This window comes from Pyxicephalus adspersus, chromosome 6 (genome assembly GCF_032062135.1).
Source record: "Pyxicephalus adspersus chromosome 6, UCB_Pads_2.0, whole genome shotgun sequence".
In the NCBI taxonomy this organism is placed as follows: domain Eukaryota; kingdom Metazoa; phylum Chordata; class Amphibia; order Anura; family Pyxicephalidae; genus Pyxicephalus; species Pyxicephalus adspersus.
The window spans coordinates 35,183,586-35,195,637 of record NC_092863.1 but is presented as its reverse complement, the minus strand read 5'-3'; the positions used below and the strand labels follow the sequence as shown (position 1 = coordinate 35,195,637).

At 35.3% G+C, this 12,052-nt stretch overlaps 1 pseudogene; it reads left to right on the top strand.

Annotated features, from left to right (window-relative positions):
* The first annotated feature begins 7,186 nt into the window (after nucleotides 1–7,186).
* LOC140332699 (olfactory receptor 5V1-like) lies at nucleotides 7,187–8,113 on the top strand (annotated as a pseudogene).
* Nucleotides 8,114–12,052: the final 3,939 nt, after the last annotated feature.

Below are 12,052 nucleotides of genomic sequence, written 5' to 3'. Positions count from 1 at the left end.
GTTAAATTTTAGATCTGTAGAGAATTAAAATAGTGAAACAAATACAATAATAGACCACAGAAATGCCAAAATATATTGTGACACCTATGACATGCCTTGTGTATTCTAAAAAAAACTTTCTTTTTCATAAAATTTTACAATTTAAATGTAATAGAGTATAATATTAAAACTAATGGTAATTTAACGACTAGGAAAATTATAATAAATGTAATAAATAATAAAACACTAAACAAAGCATATATGCTACTAAATGGAGACAGATTTGTTTTTTTGTGTCAAACACATTTTTGCAGATGTTTCAGACAAAAAGATAAAAATTTGAATGAATGTTTAGGATAAAATATTAGGTACAAACTTGGTTTCCAAAGTACATTAGTATGCAGATTTCAAATACCTATTATAAGCCTGGTATTTTAACAAGCTTTAAAAAGCCAACATCTATTATCAAATCTGTTTTCTATGAAAGACTAAGTTTTAAAAGTTTTTTTTTATTCTACTCAGTTAGGAAAATTTCTCTACATTGCTGTAAATTCCAAAGACACAGCTAAATCAGTAAATTTAGTATATATTATATATCTTGTTTGAAAACATGTTTTGTTACAAGAACAACTAGGGACAATAAAATGTTGTCCTTTGAGGATAGGTAAACAACAAGGTTTAAAAGAAAAGAAAATGATCAGATAGAAAACTTATATATGGCTAAAACAAATAACAAAAGGTGCCAATATAAACTAATGTAAACTAATAAAACGAATAAACTCTATACAAACAAAACACAAAAGTTAAAGTTTTGCTTTTAAATGTACACAAGTGTACAAGAGTTTGCAAATGCATTTCAACTTTTAAAAGTAAAAATTAGTGACAACCTTATTAGTTTAATAGCATAAAGGTATATTGTCCCATTGTAAACTATAAACATTAATAAAAGACAACTGTGGGTTGTTTTACTTGCCCATGTAGGAAAGGGGTGTTGAAGTAGGTTAGTTCAAAGAACTTTTCTGTAAAAGTACAGTTGTCCTTTAAATAAGCACCAGAGTCGAAGGGGATGTAGTGTAAAGAACCTAGATAAAATAATCAGGGGTATAGTGGGGTGGGTACGCCGTGCCCTAACTTTTTTGGGAACTGGCACGTGTGCCCACTCCTATTTTGCAAAAAATTCTTTGGTGGTCCGCGGCTCTGACCGGTGTTTACCCCAGCGGGGTCCTTCTCCTGCCGCCATGTCTCCATACGGGACCATGTCTCTCTGAACACAACCCTTCCACTCTCCCATCACAGGCTCAGACCTGTGATGGGAGAGTGGGTGGGTTCTGGTATCATGACGTCACTCTGGGAGAAGTTTCTTCCCCTTTGAGTAACACATAGGCAGGGGTGTAGGGGGGTGGTGGGCGGGCACGTTTACATAATAATGATGCACATGCATGCTCTCCATGGATAGTACCAAGCCCCTTATTCTTTTTTTATGACTACACCCTTGAAAATAGTCAAGAAAGAAGGAAAAAAAATCAATTACTAATGATTTCAAAAAGTTAGGGGGTCCAAATGATGCTCAATGACTATAAACAATACAACAAGTACAAGACTATAAACATACAATACAAGTTTAAGCATTGCTGGCAAAATACTAGAAGTAATTAAACCAATTTGTAGCGTGGCTCTTTTTTAAGGGCTAGAAGCTATTTTCTTTGCATACATATATTGCTTTGTACAATTTGTTTTTTTAATCTCTGTAAAGAATAGAAGATTCATTTAAGTTATATAGTAGCATATACACAATAGTAAAGTAAAGAGAAGATTGTAATTTTATAGTTCACCTCTTTGGTTATATTATCATAACTATTAGGTCAAGGCAGTAAGAGATGCTAAATCTAAATAGGCAGTGTTAAAATTGTTCTATTCAAACAAGAATGAAAGGGGCAGTGCTTAAAAAAGGGTGTTTTACTTAAAAAAACACAAACAAAATGTTTACCTTAAATAAAAGGGTTGTCTACCCTTTTATGTAAAGTAAAAATTCTGAGTTTAGGTACGCTTTAGAGAAAAAAAATATGGAGCCTCAAATATAAGGAAAACCCAAATAAAAGATTCTTTCCTACACTATCAAAAAATAAAAATAACATTCTGGCTAACATTAGGTAAAGCAAAAGAGAGTTAAATTTGTTTTCTTGAATTAGATCTAAAAGTAAGGCTTAATGACACTATAAAAAAGTTAAGGAAGTGACAAAGATCCTAGATCTGTACAAATGTAGACTTTTAAATCAAACAATTAAGAGAAAACAACAATTTTACCCTGAGTTTGTTAGCATCATAGGACAAAATGTTAACATAATCACTGTAGTGTTAGGTAAGCACAATCTGTTTAGTGCAAGCACACTGGCTTTTTAAGGTTTTACATTTGTAACATTCCTCATATGTTGTTTCTGTATTGGTTGGCCAGGTGTAATTTTCAAACCATGATGATTACATATGGGATTAATCATCTATTTTAAAAAGTGTAAGCATGAACTGTTGGGACATAATAAGGCAAACATTTGTGAAATAGGTTTTCTAATTATTGTTTGTGTTAAAAAAAGTCAAATGCATAAAGCTATGAATAAAAATCAAACATGGCTTTGATTGTAAGCTCTTCTGGGCAGGGTCCTCCCCTCCCCAGTGTCATTGTGCTAGTGTGAATATGTGAACATTGGGTTGAAATTAGACTGGCAATTGAAGTAAGCCTTACAAGAGATAAGCAGCCACCACTGCATCCTCAACTCAAAGTAAACCTCTTATGCCTGCATCCACCTAAACCTAACTAGGGGTAGCTACAATGGGAAGGGCACCAGCAGCACCACTACTAAGCATACAACCACCAGTGTTAGCAGAACAGACGTTCCATTATGCATGTTTTGACAAAGTAGCAAGAAGCAGATTCCAACGAGCCAAGTTTTTCCCCTTGTGAACAGGTATTATCTCTTCCACTCCGAGAGAGACAAGCTTTGTGATTATGTCCGACATTTATTCAATGCAGAGGAGTTTCAAGATAGAAGTTCAAATGGAAAGAGCATTGATAGTGGCACTAATGTTCTTTTATTGCAGCTATTTCCGATGGTGTTAGTAGTGGTTGAGCTGCTGATGGCAGTAGTGTGATGCTGTTGCTGGCAGTGGTGATGATGCTAATGATTTTATAAAATAGAAGAACAATGAAAAAAATGATTTGTTTTAATTTTAAAATGAGTTAATTTTTTTTAATCATGAGTATTGTAAAGAAAAAGGTTATAATAAAAAGAAGTACAAGGCAAAATGTGCATACATAATACATTAACTGACGTAGGTTGTTCAGAGTGTATTTAATATTAGTGTAACTTTTTCTCTATACAATAGTACTACTAACATAGTTTCCATCACAAATAATGCAAATAATAATTACACCATTGCTGAACCCAACTCTCAATTCCTCTATCAGGTACACATCCCAAACACTTCAGTACAGACATTTTCACCCTTATCTGTGTCATCATATTGTTTTCGCCAAATACTTTCCTTCATTTGATCAAATGGGTGGAAAACAGAGAGTGCCAGATCTGGGGTGTATGATGGAGGATGGGGTGACTATTAACCAGCCCTATTTGCCGTTTGCCTTATTTGTTGTCACAGATGTGTGTGATTGTACAGTGTCACGGTGAATAAGGAATGTTTCCAGATTCTGTAGATTTACTTGTACAGAGATGTTTCCCAAAATCAAAGCAAATGAAGCCCCTGTTAGCCCTTAAACAGTTACCATGGCTTTATGTGCTAATTGCTGGCACTTAAAGAAGAAGTGTGGCACAATTCCATTGATCTTACATTGTTTTCAGATTAGAAGATACACAAAGGTTTTATCCCTTTCTAATATAAATAAAATTATTGTTTTTTTTTGCTTTAAATCCCTCCAGAAAATAAGATCAGACTTCCAATCTTTTCTTCTTCAAATTGGGTGTCAATTGCCAAGGTACCTATGTTGCACAAACTTTTTAATATCCTAAGTCTTCCACCATCTTTTGAATGACATTGTGATTGCGGTCCAGTTGTGCACCAAGCCTACAAATTATGTCTCATCTGTCCACAAAACAATTGATGTTCAACCACGTACTTCTCTGCATGTCAGACCACCTGCACCCCTCATTCATCAAGAACTGAAAGGTGTCACAGTGCTTCTGCTTGGAATGCATTAATAATTTACAATGAAAAAAAATGTTCTGAATCACCTGTATATATTTATGTTAAGGTATTTGTGTGTTTCATTCAACTTTTATCCAAAGTTTTGAGTATATCTTTATGTAGTGTTGATGTTCGAATTCGGGTTGTCCCTATATTCGACCCGAATATGGCTGTTCGAATTCGGGTATACCCGAACCGAATTTTGCTGCATTCGACAGCAAAAATTCGGGAGGAAAAAAAAAAAAAATTTTTTTTTTTTCTTAAATTATTTATTTCGTATCTGTTTTTTATTTTAAACTTTTTTTTTTTTTTTTTTTTTACAGGTTATCCTACAATGACATTATGAATCATAATGTCATTGTGGGATTCCTGGACCATGGAAACTGTGCGGTCAAAGTTAATTGAAAGCAGGTGCCTTCAAGCCTGTCAGCATAAAGCTCCGCTGATTGCTTTGCTCCCTGAGATGCTGAGGAAAGGGAAATCCTGATCAGGCTTTCCCTTTGTTCAGGGAGCAGAGCAATCAGCGGAGCTTTATGCTGACAGCTCTGCTCCCCTGATCCTGGAGCCAATACGAGGGCAATAGAGGTTGAATGGAAATACTATGTTCATTCATACCTCTACTGCTCTGTGATTGGTCTATTTCTCAGCCAATCACAGAGCAGTAAAGGTATGAATGGACATAGTATTTCCATTCATTGCCCTCCTATTGCCTGCGGTTACAGCTAATTGAAGGCACGTGCTTTTAATTAACTGTGACCGCACAGTTCCCACGGTCCAGGAATCCCACAATGACATTATGATTCATAATGTCATTGTAGGATAACCTGTAAAAAACAAAAAAACAAGTTTAAAATAAAAAACACATACAAAATAACGAATTTAAGAAAAAAAAAAAAAATGTCGAATGCCGCAAAATTCGGTTCGGGTATACCCGAATTTGAACAGCCATATTCGGGTCGAATATAGGGACAACCCGAATTCGAACATCAACACTACACAGTGCTGAAACAAACCCGAATTTTTCTCCCATTGACCTTAATGGGATTTGAATTCGAATTCGACCACCCAAATTTTTTTGCTATATTCGGCCGAATAGCTGTCGAATCGAATAGTGAGCTATTCGACCAACACTATCTTTATGTCAATATGTACAGTTGTCATATTCCTATTATCTTATTGAATGTTTGAAGCCCTTTCTACTTTATGACTAATTGCATGGTGTTATTTATCTATAGTTTGTTTATGTTTCGATGATGCCTTTCTATCTTGTTCTTACACTTATATGTTCATTGTAAAAAAATAAATAATCTAAGAAAAAAACACCTGTATCAAGAAAACATTACTTTACAAACGTACAATTTTAATGATGTATTATATCAGTCAACAAAATGAGAATTGTCTACTTTTACATTCCTTCTTTTACATTACTTTCTCCCTGCAGCAGCTTTATAGGTAATGAATAGGGGGCGCCAGTGAGCCATACTAGTACTAGTACCACTCACTGCCCCCATTGCCCCAACTATCAAATCTGCAGATACTGGGTATTTATTTAGGAACCAGCACTGCAGTGTAGGTAAAATTTGTGTCCCTATTTACAACCACAGTATTTTGATTTTAAAATTTTGATATTTATAAAAGTCATCTGGTGTACTGTTGCTGGGTATAGACAGATGTTCTTTTCATTCACAAATACCCTTTTTGTGCTGAAAACCCAATGCAACAGCCAGTGTTTCAACATAAACATCTGGTACCCCATGGGTTCCTTCCTTCCAAGGGTAATAGTATCAGAACTAAAACCAATATATTTGGCCAGGACTAGCTTCTGATGCAGAGAAGAGAAGATCTAAATGCTATGCCAAAGAAATTATTGTTGTTGCTGTTCATTCAGGCAATCTGAGCATCAAAAATACCTTGGTTGGCAGGGGGATCCCTACCACCAACAGGAAATGTGGCAAAGGCACTTTTAAGTAATTTACTGCAGTACTGCATATTAGGCCACTTCTTGGAGAGTGGCAGTAGATTGGCCATTTTTTCCATACCATGAATCCAACAGGGTGGCCACCCAATAGTAGTCCCTCTTGTTGATCACTTATTTGTGAGGGTCCTTGCATTGGCATTGGAGCATTTCCAAACCCATATGCCACAAGTTCAGCATGACTGATGATATGGTGTCTTCTGAATCACGGAAGACCCCATTGTCCTTTGACCCCAGTTACTTCGCCTACATATAAGGCCAAAGGTTTGTAATTTCCCCCCAAATTTTCTTCTATTCCTTAATTGTTATCTGGAGCCCTTACCATTGCTGTAATGATCTGGGGGGTTGGGAGGTTTACTGGGATCAAAGCTCATCAGAATTCACTAATCTTAAATAGTATTATTTAGGTATGCTTTTTCCAAAACTTTACTAAAGTATTGTAAGCCAAACATCATATTCAGGCTAATCATGTTCATTATGTAATACTTCAGAGATCCTAAAAAAAAAATACAGATAACAAACACAAACTTATTACAATGCATAACAAATAATATTGGGAACAAAAAGCTCCCCAGTGGAAGATTTTATTACTATATAGATGACTTATTCCATAAATCATTGTCATTTACTGGCCACCTACTGTCAGTATCAATTTATTTAGTATACTCAAGGATTTAGGGAAACGTCAACTATGTAGTTTGTCAGTGGAGCTAATGTGAAATATCTGTAACCTAAATTTGTCACCAAAATGTGAGTACACATTTTTTAGTATTGTACATTTATAATTTATATTTCCCATAAATGCTAAAAGCTGCATGTAAATTTCCTTAATCAGATTTTCAGCATCGGTAAAGTATATATATATATATATATATATACATATATATATATATATAATATATATATATATATATATATATATATATATATATATATATATACAAAGATTTGTAGTTAGTGTGTGTGCCCATATATATCACGTATAAATATTTATAACCTAATGTAACTCTCCATGTTTCCATGTTCCTTACAGTTATCATGAATGTAACAAACAAGCCAAGGGTAAAATAATTTATTATTGCAGGATTTTCTGATGTAAGAGAAATTCAACTTGTCTTATTTGCCATTTTTTTGGTAATATACATCCTTACATTCACCCAGCATGCAGCAATTATTATTGTTATTCGTCTGGATTATCATCTTCACACACCTATGTATTTTTATCTGAACAACCTCTCATTTCTGGAGATAACATATGTCACGGTTACTGTACCTAAGATGCTCTCAAGCCTGCTTACAAGATCAAAGACAATCTCCATCCCTGCCTGTTTTTCCCAGCTGTACCTGTTTTTTGTACTAGGCACTACAGAATGTTACTTATTGACTACCATGGCCTACGACAGATATTTGGCTATCTGTTCTCCTCTTCAATATAATGGAATTATGAACAGACAAGCTTGTATTAAATTTGCAGGAGGTTGTTGGGTGGCTGGAATTTTCTCTCCTCTGATTCCAACCATATTTATTTTTCAGCTACCTTTCTGTGGGTCAAATATAATCAACCATTTCTTTTGTGACTCCCCTCCTTTACTGAGGCTCTCATGTCAAAATATTAATACAATTGAGGTCATCAATTTTATCTTGGGATCATTCATTTTAATAATTTCATTTCCGCTAACAATGGTTTCTTACATCAACATAGTATCAACAATACTTAAGATTCCTTCTGCAGATGGACGTAAGAAAGCTTTTTCCACATGTGCTTCCCATCTAATAATTGTATCTATATTCTATGGCACTACAATCTTTACATATGTTCGGCCAAGGACTATCAATGCTTTAAATTTTAACAAATCTGTGTCTTTAGTCTACTCTGTTATCACTCCAATGGTTAATCCTGTTATATACACTTTAAGAAACAATGATATTAAGCAAGCTTTGAAAAAAGCTGTCAGCTTTAAATAAGCATATCACAGGATCATGGAATGCTAATTAGCAAATATCATTTGGTTATATTGAACACAAAACCCAGCTCACATTTGTTTCATGCAATAAAGATCATGTATGTTGCATTCATTGTAGTTGTAGTCACTGCAATTACATTTAGGTATTCTAGAAAAAGAAAATGAGTGAGATTTGTTTGAGGAATACATTCTGTGAGGAATAGCTACCAACACAATTGGAATCCTGGTGTTGGGTGCATTTATGTACAGTAAGTTTTAGGCCTCCTATACTAGAGTTTTCTTTCTGGTGTTGCTTTACATTTTTTTTAGATAAACTCCACTCTTTAGTTACCTTAATAATTTTGTCAAATTTCATCTACAATATAAAGAACAAACTAAATTTTGTGATTTACTGCTGTTAGCAGTAGGCTAGAGAGTAATGGTTTGCACTATTATTCTATATAAAACTGAATATGTTTGGAAAGATAGGTGTGGGTATTTTTACTACAAGATTTATTATACTCTTTATTATTATACTTAAGTAAACAAAGTAAGTATATATTAGCATTTAAAGTGTAAGTCTTTTTTTTTTAGTTAGGATAGAGTGGTTAAGGATTAGAACCCCGGTCAAATTTTCATTCTGTGGGCACGGTTAGAGAGAGTTACCTCTGACTTCCCATTTTAGGAACAACATTTTGCCAGAAAGAAAAACAGGCACCAGTAAGTGACTCTAACATTCCCCCTATGTAAACAATATAAAAATATTTTTAATTTAGTTTCTGTTTTTTATGGAAAGTTTGTTTAACTTCTTGACCTGGGAAAAGGGTTTTTTTGGGGGTAGGAAATAAGGTTAAAGTTCTCTATAGAAAACTTAAACAGCATTCTAATAAAAACCAAAGGTAAAAAGGATTGATCAAGATGAACATTTGATAAAAACAAGACATTTGGAGTCTCTCACAAACTGTAGTGAGATGTGGCCATATTTACTTTGCAGTGCACAATAAACATGGCTTACTTGGAAATGTTTATATACTTTTCAGTCACTATAACACAACAGAGAGTCTTATAGACTCATATAAGACAAAAAAGAAGCCTTTTCCATTTATTATGTTTTTTTTTATTTTTTAAAGCTCTCTAAGGTTGGAGAGGATACACTTTCATCAGTGAACCTGGGTGATCCAGCAAAGCCAGGATCACTGATGAAACTGTATCCTCTCCAGCGTTGAAGATCTTTAACAAATCAGCCTCTCAGGACTAGTTTAGATTAATACAATGAAAAGGACTTAATAATTGTACAAGCTATTAAAGTGTAGTGGTCAGAAATATAGCACATAGAAAAGAACAAATTACCTACGGAAGTTAGGATTATGAAAAGTGCAACACAGCATCTAGAGAGAAGTTGAAAGAGAACAACATACAACAAAAATTTTAGAGGGAAGAATTTAGGGTTATTTTATGTTATGTAATGCTAAACATAGTGCAGGGGTGCACAATGGTGTGCAAAAGTTTTAGGCAGGTGTAAAAAAAGCTGTAAAATAAGAATGCTTTCACAAAAAATATTCATGTTTTTTCTTATCAATTTAGAAAATGCAAAGTGAGATAATAGAATAAAAATCTAAATCAAATCAATATTTGGCGTGACTACTCTTTGCCTCCAAAACAAGATCAGTTCTTCTATGTACCCTTGCACAAAGTCAGCAGTTTTGTAGGATTATAGTCTTTAAATAACCAATTAAAACAAACAGGGTGTAATGATCATCATTTTCATATGTAGGTTGTAATATTTCATTAACTGAAACAAAAACAGCTGTGTAGGAGCCTCAAAATTGCTACCAATTGTAACCCAAATCTGCTACTGAGGGGATAGTGCAAGAGAGTTTCACATCACAGGTCCTTTACCATGGCAAGACTGAGCACAGCAAGGTAGTTATTCTGAATCAGAAACGTCGAAGGCTAATATTTCAAAACAGATCACGGCTACAGAGTAAATGGTTCAGAAGTAGGTGGGGTACAGCACAGCATACAGTGAATGTAGCACACAGAACCAACTAACTGAACTGATCAAAAGGTGGAAAAAATTCAGCAGCATTTTAGTCTGAGGGAAATAAATGTCTTTACTTTGATGGTCAGCGGATAAAAAATATGTCACACCATCAGTTGTCCAAGAAAAATGCACCTGAACAGTTGGTCAGTATAAGGAAGAAAATCCACTGCCATAAGTGGTAAAAATGGGAGGTGGAAAAAAGACAGGGTTGGGGGGTAAAAAATGCCAAAATATTAGTATCTATAGGCGGAAAAATGTCCCTCTATTGGTGTTAGTAGAAGATAGATTGTTACATTTTTTTTTTTGGTGAAGTGGTTAATTACCTTAAGAGATACTTTGTGTCCCATGGCTCTTCCTGATTACATCAAAACCAGTACTATACAGGCACATACTTTTTATATGCTGATACCATAATGAAAAAATAAAAATAGCACAAACCACCAAAAAGACAACTTGAAAAAACACAAACCTCATAAACTACAAGCTTGGTGGATGGCCTAACGCTTTGCATAACTTTGCAGAACAGTATGATTTGTCTGTTGATTTTTTACCCTAAAAGTAGCTTTGCTTACAGTACAGTAGCAACAGTATCCCAACATTATTAATCAACATTATTAATTTAAAGAGGAACTAAGTTTGAGAAATTCACCTATCTCCATTCCAGAGCCAGAGGACCCATCCTTCTTTTCTACTTCCTCCCGGATAATCTTATGCCATCTTAATCGGCCATGCCAGAATGACATAATTGCCATGCAGTTGAGGAAGAATTTAATCATCCCAGCACATGCAAGGGATGCCAGAATTGTTGGGTTAACCCGGGAACCAAAGCTGATGCTGCGCATGTGCAGCTCTGCAACTTCGCAAACCCAGAGTGATCAGGCAGGTTGGATGAATTATTGCTGAAGGGACATCACCTGTCCCTTTCTGCAATAATGACCTTTCTGATCTTGCAAACCTAAATGGGAAAGTGTTTGCACAAATCAGTGCTAAGCCTTCTTTAAGGAGTAAAAGTACTAGCTTCCAAAAATATCTGACAAGGGTCAGCCCTTGGACTTGGATTCTCTGTACACCTTCTCTCTCGGTAGTCTCATTTCCTCCTTTTGTTTACAGTACCATCCGTAATGCAGATGACACTCAAATCTGTTTGTCCACCCTTGACTTGCCTCCCTCAGTCCTGGTTTAGGTTTCATGCTGCCATCTCATCATGGATATCTGACAGATTTCTAAATCTGGATAAAACAGAACTCATCATCCTCTTTCCTGAAAGTTTAAATCTCCCCCTGACATATTCCTAACTGTTAAGAAAACTGTTGTTCATCCCTCCCCTTGGTGTCTTGGTGTCACCTTTGATTCTGCCCTCTCATTTACCTCCGATATTTAGAACATTTCCAGGTCCTGTGACTTTTACCTACACAATATCTCTAAAATCCACCCCTACCTGTCCACAGAGACCACCAAACCCATTGTACATGCTCTTAGCATGTTTCATCTGGACTGCTGTAACCTCCTCCTCTCTGGTATTCCAATAACCTGACGCTACTCTGCAATCTATTATGAATGCTGCAGCCAGACTTTTCCATCCTTCCCACCTCCTCTCTTCTGCTGCATCTTTGTAGTTCTTTTCATTGGCTTCCATTTCACCTTAGAATCAAATCCAAGCTCCTGTGCTTTGCCTTCAAATCCCTCCACAGTTCTTGTCCAGCTTACATTTCTGACCTGGTAAAAAATACTCCCTTAGCTGCTCTCTTCTGTCCTCCAGTAATCTACTACTTACTTCCTCACTCATAACATCATCACACACACAGCTCCAAGAATTTTCTAAATCTGCCCCAACTCTCTGGAATGGTCTTCCTCATCCTATTTGGCTTGCTCCCACTTTCTGCTCATTTAAAAGAGCACTCAAAACCATATTTTTAA